This window comes from Pelophylax lessonae, assembly GCF_965119305.1.
Source record: "Pelophylax lessonae genome assembly, chromosome: 2".
In the NCBI taxonomy this organism is placed as follows: domain Eukaryota; kingdom Metazoa; phylum Chordata; class Amphibia; order Anura; family Ranidae; genus Pelophylax; species Pelophylax lessonae.
The window spans coordinates 652,463,253-652,472,267 of NC_138769.1; positions in this window are offsets into that span (position 1 = coordinate 652,463,253).

Here is a 9,015-nt window from a genome sequence, read left to right on the forward strand (position 1 = left end):
GCTAGCAGCGTGTTAGCACCGTGTTAGAGGGTGGGGAAGGTTTAACTAGCTGCACAGCAGCCATCCTGTGTGAGAAAACATATGATTCACAGTAAAGGAACATTGAGGCCCGTTCACACTGGGGCGATCCGACCTCCCAGGGCGACCTCCGAGGTCGCGGCGCAAGCAGCACGCCGCAACCTCGGATCGGCCGGCACGGACTTCATAACATTGAAGTCTATGCAGGTCGCTCCGGGTCGCCCCAAAGAAGCTCCGGACCCTTTTTCTAAGTCGGAGCAACTTGTGTCGCTCCTATTAGAATGGGCCCACAGCTTCTCTATGGAAGGCGACCTGTGAGGCGACCAGGTCGCCTCACAGGTCGCCCCAGTGTGAACGGGGACTCAATGTTTCTCAGAGCTGTTGAAAAATAAACACATGTAAAAGCATATACACACCCTGACTAATATTCTAAAATATAAATTTACATATATTATTTTTTTAAAACTACTATTCCTCCACCATCCTCCACCCTAAAGGGTCATAAGTTAATCCTTAGAACTGAGTTATGGGGTTAAAATATAGCCAATAAAAAAAACACATTATATACACACCTTTATTAAAATAATAAAGATTGTTTTTAATATTACCCTGCCATCCCTCCCACCTTTGCTAACTGCATTCATTTCCCGACACATTTCTTTTTCTCTTTTAGGGCTGGTTCACACGATGCCCACACATGAATCGCACAGAAAGATACTGTGCATTCCTATGCGATTAAGACTGCATGCAAAATGTACTCCATTTGCGATTTGCAGTGGGTGTCAATAGAAAGTTAATGACACTCCAAAAGCAGGTTGTAAACGCATTGCATTTTCCCACACCTGCCCGTACTGGACTGCATGGTACAAAATATCTGATTACAGTGCGGTTTAAAAAGTAGTGAATGCACTACTTTTGGTGCAGCGTGGTGTGATTTTAGCCCATTCAAAACAAATTGGCTGAAATCGCACTGCATAGAACCACATGTAAATCGCACAGGAATGCCCAGCTCATTTCTGTGCGATGCATGTGTAGGCATAGTATGAACCGGCCCTGAATGGGCTAAAATCGCACTACGCTGCACCAAAAGTAGTGCATGCACTACTTTTTAAACCGCACTGTAACCAGATCGCATGGTACAAAAGTACTATGTGATCAAGTGCGGGCAAACACACTGCATTTCCAACCTGCATTTGGGGTGTCATTACCTTTCTATTGACACCCACTGCAGATCACAAATGGAATGCATTTTGCATGCCTTCTGATCGCACAGGAACTCACAGTGCATTTCTGTGTGATTCATGTGCTGGCATGGTGTGAATCGGCCCTTAAAAGTACATATCAATCCTATGTCAGCTGCCAAGCCTCAGACATGCTAAGGCATACATTAATATATATATATATATATATATATATGTATATATATATATATATATATATATATATATATATATATATTTTTTTTTTTTTTTTTTTTTTTTTTTCAACCACCAAGTTAAACAAAAAAATGACTTGATTTACCCATTCACACATTCTATTTATGTGGACAGGGGAATCATTTCCACTGAGCTATTGTGTTCTGACCACAGGGATACTTCCCCTCTGTCAGAATACTGATCAGTACTGCAGGCTATAGCTGGCAGCACTAATTGATCGGGGAAAACCCCGACAGGCTGGTTGTACAGAAGTCCATCTACCACTCAACTTCTGTACAACCAGCCTGCCCATACATTGATGGAATTTCAGTTGATCTGTGCTGAACCAGCCAAATTTCCTTCCATGTATGACTGGCTTAAGATAGTGGTCTCATGCAGTAGGAAATATGCTCCTCTCTGCCTGTCATTGAGGTTTACTGCTCTCCTTTCTCAGCACAGATGTCCCCTCTGCTCTGCCATTATATATGCGTGATATGTGAATGCTGCAGACACAGGGTTCTAGATGAACACATCCCTGCAGTCTACAATAGTGTTGCCGTGAAGCACTTACTGACCACAATGAGCAGTAAAATTCATCTTCTACACTGAAAAAAGGCCTTAACACCTGGTCTGACTAGGTGTTAAATTCAGGAGATTTAACACCAAGTTTACACTGGTTTTAAGACTCTTCTGAGCTAACACGGGTTACTAAACAGGTACATTCCTATACTAACACTGTAGTTATCACAGAGACAACACCGTAAGGTGAAGAGATGTGATATTTGGTTCCTACCTTAGTTAACACGGTTTACTAAACACGTCTAAGGAAATTATCACCTTGATTCTCTGTGATAAAGCCTAACACCACTTAACACCCATTTAACACCGGTTACTAAACGTACACCTAAAGCTTATGGCTCACAAAACGCTGATCGCCGAATAGCCACGTTTTTCAGCTTTTATCAGAGTTAGAGCATTTTTACAAAAACTCCTCTCAAAACCCACTAATTCAGTTTTTTTTTTTCCAGCCAGAAAACGCCCCTGCCAAAAACTGCTGATAACAGCCTGTGTGTACACGGATACATAGGATAACATGCTGGGGAGTTTACTGGCTGTATAAAAAAAATGTCTGACACCAAAAACAGCAGCTGTAAAAACGTCCAGTGTGCATGAGGCCTAAAAGAGAAGAGAGGTGCCTCTAATGGGCCATACACACTATAAGATTTTCTGAAGACTTTTTCCTTTAGACTTACCAAAACCATATAATATGAGGTCAAAACTAAACACTTTCAATTTGTATGCAATCTGGCAGGCCCTTGCACTACATAGAAAAGGTAAATCTGAAGGAAAAAGTCTTCAGAAAATCTTACATTGTGTATGGCCCTTTAGTGTAGCAATATGGTTACATTTAATGACGGTACAACATTTAGCAACTCACGCGGTTGATAATTAAAAGAGGCACATCTAAGTACGCAGGCATCTGGGGTAAAGCTGTCCACATAGACCATTATCTGCACCGCCATCGACATCATTCCTTCCATGCTGCGCTCCACAAGCGCATCAAGCCTCGCTTTCAGATTGCTCCACTGCAGGGTAGTCTACCCTGTCACGATTGCAGACTGATGGCAGTGAGAGCCGGCAGTAAGGAGAATGGTCTATATGGACAGCTTTACCCCGGGTGCCTGCATACTTAGATGTGCCTCTTTTGATCATCAACCATGTGAGTCATTAACCTGTTGCCGACTTCCCGCTGCAGTTTTACTGCGGCAAGGTAGCTCGGCTGCGCGAACCGACGTAACTGTACGTCGGTCCCACACGTGGGGCTAGGGGGCACATGCCCGCCGTCCCGTCGACGTTTTCATTTGTTCAGAACCCATCAGTCATCAGGTCCAGGCAAATGATTTTTGACCAATTGGATAACATCCTGTGCCTGTGTAATGTAATGTAAACACAGGCACAGGAAATTATGCAATCTTCTCTCTTGGAGCCCTTTTTAGGTTCCAGTGTGAGAGAAGAACACATTAGACAGGGAGTACACAAGCACTACACTGACACCAGTACACATAGGCACACATTTAACCCCCCTAATCACCCCCAGTTAGCCCTTTCACTCCCTGTCACTGTGTACACTATATACAGTATACAGATAATTTACTGATCACTGATTAGTGTCCCTTGTGACTTCAAATAGTGTGAGAGACAGTTAGAGGTAGTCCCAGATAGGTTTTAGGGTACCCGCCATATATCCCCTAATAAAGATTTAATCCTCTGATCACCCCCAGTTAACCCCTTCATTGCCCGGTCACAGTGTCACTATTATAGTGTACAGATCTTTTTTCTTATCTCTGTATTGGTGTCACAGGTGACATCAGTTAGAGCTTGAGCTTTCTTTTGGTGGTATTTATTCACCACTGGGTTTTTTATTTTTTGCGATATAACCGAAAAAAGAGCAAATATTTTGAAAAAAAAAGAATATATTTTCTACTTTCTGTTTTAAAAAAAGAAAAATCCAAAAAGATCAATGTGACAGTACTCACCGCCACTGGGGGTGAAAGACAAATACTTAATGGTTTGGATTGCTTCAAGTGGGACAGTAATATTTGTCAGCACTATTTCCCAAGAAATATGAAGATTTAATCCCACTTTACACTGTGTGACCTATAGCCTGTTGCTATGAAGTCTAACTCCTAAATAATCATAGCTTTGTATGGGGGCGGCTAGGATTTGATATCTATGTTCACGACTGTGGGAAGCCGTATACTGATGGAAGTCCACAAGTACAGTGTGGTAGGGAATTTTCACGGGTAGGGTTTTTTTTTAACGGAACACCGGCAGCCTATACACTCCGGTACACGCCATAATGACTGGACATTGTTAGTTGTCGCCAACTTGGAGGCGGCCATGTTTTTGGTTACTAGCGGGCGGACTAACAATATCCACTCATTATAGCGTGTACCGGAGTGTACAGGCTGCCGGTGATCTGTTAAAACACCAAGTGGTTGAAATCTCCAATTATTTCTGGTGTAGAGTCACCGGAAGTGATGTGGTTGGAGTTCTCGGCAGAACACCGGCAGCCTATACACTCCGCTACACAATAAAATAGGTGGACAGTGGTTATCCAGCCGCTACTATCCAAAAACATGCTCCAAGGCGAGGACAACTTTTTCCTACTTACCCGGTGTTCTGTCAAAACACTCTACAGTAAAATCTTGAACTAAGAGTAACTTGGTTTGAGAGTGGTTTGCAAGACAAGCAAAATTTTTTTTTATAAATTTTGAGTCACGTCACAACTGATTATAAGGCCTCATGCACACTGGACAGTATCAAAACACCAGTAGAAAGCTGTAGCTGTAGAAGGAGTTTTGCAGCAGCATTTTTCAGCATTTTTTTAGCAAAATTATACTCCCACTAAGGTGTACGTTTAGTAACCGGTGTTAATTCTTGCATTATCACCGTTCTCCTAACACGCTCTAACACCGCCAATTTTAACACCGGCTGTGATGCTGTTTAGTAAACCGTGTTGTGTTGACTCCAGCTCGGTGATAAGCGGTGTTAGCTAGCAGCGTGTTAGCACCGTGTTAGAGGGTGGGGAAGGTTTAACTAGCTGCACAGCAGCCATCCTGTGTGAGAAAACATATGATTCACAGTAAAGGAACATTGAGGCCCGTTCACACTGGGGCGATCCGACCTCCCAGGGCGACCTCCGAGGTCGCGGCGCAAGCAGCACGCCGCAACCTCGGATCGGCCGGCACGGACTTCATAACATTGAAGTCTATGCAGGTCGCTCCGGGTCGCCCCAAAGAAGCTCCGGACCTTTTTTCTAAGTCGGAGCAACTTGTGTCGCTCCTATTAGAATGGGCCCACAGCTTCTCTATGGAAGGCAACCTGTGAGGCGACCAGGTCGCCTCACAGGTCGCCCCAGTGTGAACGGGGACTCAATGTTTCTCAGAGCTGTTGAAAAATAAACACATGTAAAAGCATATACACACCCTGACTAATATTCTAAAATATAAATTTACATATATTATTTTTTTAAAACTACTATTCCTCCACCATCCTCCACCCTAAAGGGTCATAAGTTAATCCTTAGAACTGAGTTATGGGGTTAAAATATAGCCAATAAAAAAAACACATTATATACACACCTTTATTAAAATAATAAAGATTGTTTTTAATATTACCCTGCCATCCCTCCCACCTTTGCTAACTGCATTCATTTCCCGACACATTTCTTTTTCTCTTTTAGGGCTGGTTCACACGATGCCCACACATGAATCGCACAGAAAGATACTGTGCATTCCTATGCGATTAAGACTGCATGCAAAATGTACTCCATTTGCGATTTGCAGTGGGTGTCAATAGAAAGTTAATGACACTCCAAAAGCAGGTTGTAAACGCATTGCATTTTCCCACACCTGCCCGTACTGGACTGCATGGTACAAAATATCTGATTACAGTGCGGTTTAAAAAGTAGTGAATGCACTACTTTTGGTGCAGCGTGGTGTGATTTTAGCCCATTCAAAACAAATTGGCTGAAATCGCACTGCATAGAACCACATGTAAATCGCACAGGAATGCCCAGCTCATTTCTGTGCGATGCATGTGTAGGCATAGTATGAACCGGCCCTGAATGGGCTAAAATCGCACTACGCTGCACCAAAAGTAGTGCATGCACTACTTTTTAAACCGCACTGTAACCAGATCGCATGGTACAAAAGTACTATGTGATCAAGTGCGGGCAAACACACTGCATTTCCAACCTGCATTTGGGGTGTCATTACCTTTCTATTGACACCCACTGCAGATCACAAATGGAATGCATTTTGCATGCCTTCTGATCGCACAGGAACTCACAGTGCATTTCTGTGTGATTCATGTGCTGGCATGGTGTGAATCGGCCCTTAAAAGTACATATCAATCCTATGTCAGCTGCCAAGCCTCAGACATGCTAAGGCATACATTAATATATATATATATATATATATATATATATGTATATATATATATATATATATATATATATATATATATATATATATATATATATATTTTTTTTTTTTTTTTTTTTTTTTTTTCAACCACCAAGTTAAACAAAAAAATGACTTGATTTACCCATTCACACATTCTATTTATGTGGACAGGGGAATCATTTCCACTGAGCTATTGTGTTCTGACCACAGGGATACTTCCCCTCTGTCAGAATACTGATCAGTACTGCAGGCTATAGCTGGCAGCACTAATTGATCGGGGAAAACCCCGACAGGCTGGTTGTACAGAAGTCCATCTACCACTCAACTTCTGTACAACCAGCCTGCCCATACATTGATGGAATTTCAGTTGATCTGTGCTGAACCAGCCAAATTTCCTTCCATGTATGACTGGCTTAAGATAGTGGTCTCATGCAGTAGGAAATATGCTCCTCTCTGCCTGTCATTGAGGTTTACTGCTCTCCTTTCTCAGCACAGATGTCCCCTCTGCTCTGCCATTATATATGCGTGATATGTGAATGCTGCAGACACAGGGTTCTAGATGAACACATCCCTGCAGTCTACAATAGTGTTGCCGTGAAGCACTTACTGACCACAATGAGCAGTAAAATTCATCTTCTACACTGAAAAAAGGCCTTAACACCTGGTCTGACTAGGTGTTAAATTCAGGAGATTTAACACCAAGTTTACACTGGTTTTAAGACTCTTCTGAGCTAACACGGGTTACTAAACAGGTACATTCCTATACTAACACTGTAGTTATCACAGAGACAACACCGTAAGGTGAAGAGATGTGATATTTGGTTCCTACCTTAGTTAACACGGTTTACTAAACACGTCTAAGGAAATTATCACCTTGATTCTCTGTGATAAAGCCTAACACCACTTAACACCCATTTAACACCGGTTACTAAACGTACACCTAAAGCTTATGGCTCACAAAACGCTGATCGCCGAATAGCCACGTTTTTCAGCTTTTATCAGAGTTAGAGCATTTTTACAAAAACTCCTCTCAAAACCCACTAATTCAGTTTTTTTTTTTCCAGCCAGAAAACGCCCCTGCCAAAAACTGCTGATAACAGCCTGTGTGTACACGGATACATAGGATAACATGCTGGGGAGTTTACTGGCTGTATAAAAAAAATGTCTGACACCAAAAACAGCAGCTGTAAAAACGTCCAGTGTGCATGAGGCCTAAAAGAGAAGAGAGGTGCCTCTAATGGGCCATACACACTATAAGATTTTCTGAAGACTTTTTCCTTTAGACTTACCAAAACCATATAATATGAGGTCAAAACTAAACACTTTCAATTTGTATGCAATCTGGCAGGCCCTTGCACTACATAGAAAAGGTAAATCTGAAGGAAAAAGTCTTCAGAAAATCTTACATTGTGTATGGCCCTTTAGTGTAGCAATATGGTTACATTTAATGACGGTACAACATTTAGCAACTCACGCGGTTGATAATTAAAAGAGGCACATCTAAGTACGCAGGCATCTGGGGTAAAGCTGTCCACATAGACCATTATCTGCACCGCCATCGACATCATTCCTTCCATGCTGCGCTCCACAAGCGCATCAAGCCTCGCTTTCAGATTGCTCCACTGCAGGGTAGTCTACCCTGTCACGATTGCAGACTGATGGCAGTGAGAGCCGGCAGTAAGGAGAATGGTCTATATGGACAGCTTTACCCCGGGTGCCTGCATACTTAGATGTGCCTCTTTTGATCATCAACCATGTGAGTCATTAACCTGTTGCCGACTTCCCGCTGCAGTTTTACTGCGGCAAGGTAGCTCGGCTGCGCGAACCGACGTAACTGTACGTCGGTCCCACACGTGGGGCTAGGGGGCACATGCCCGCCGTCCCGTCGACGTTTTCATTTGTTCAGAACCCATCAGTCATCAGGTCCAGGCAAATGATTTTTGACCAATTGGATAACATCCTGTGCCTGTGTAATGTAATGTAAACACAGGCACAGGAAATTATGCAATCTTCTCTCTTGGAGCCCTTTTTAGGTTCCAGTGTGAGAGAAGAACACATTAGACAGGGAGTACACAAGCACTACACTGACACCAGTACACATAGGCACACATTTAACCCCCCTAATCACCCCCAGTTAGCCCTTTCACTCCCTGTCACTGTGTACACTATATACAGTATACAGATAATTTACTGATCACTGATTAGTGTCCCTTGTGACTTCAAATAGTGTGAGAGACAGTTAGAGGTAGTCCCAGATAGGTTTTAGGGTACCCGCCATATATCCCCTAATAAAGATTTAATCCTCTGATCACCCCCAGTTAACCCCTTCATTGCCCGGTCACAGTGTCACTATTATAGTGTACAGATCTTTTTTCTTATCTCTGTATTGGTGTCACAGGTGACATCAGTTAGAGCTTGAGCTTTCTTTTGGTGGTATTTATTCACCACTGGGTTTTTTATTTTTTGCGATATAACCGAAAAAAGAGCAAATATTTTGAAAAAAAAAGAATATATTTTCTACTTTCTGTTTTAAAAAAAGAAAAATCCAAAAAGATCAATGTGACAGTACTCACCGCCACTGGGGGTGAAAGACAAATACTTAATGGTTTGGA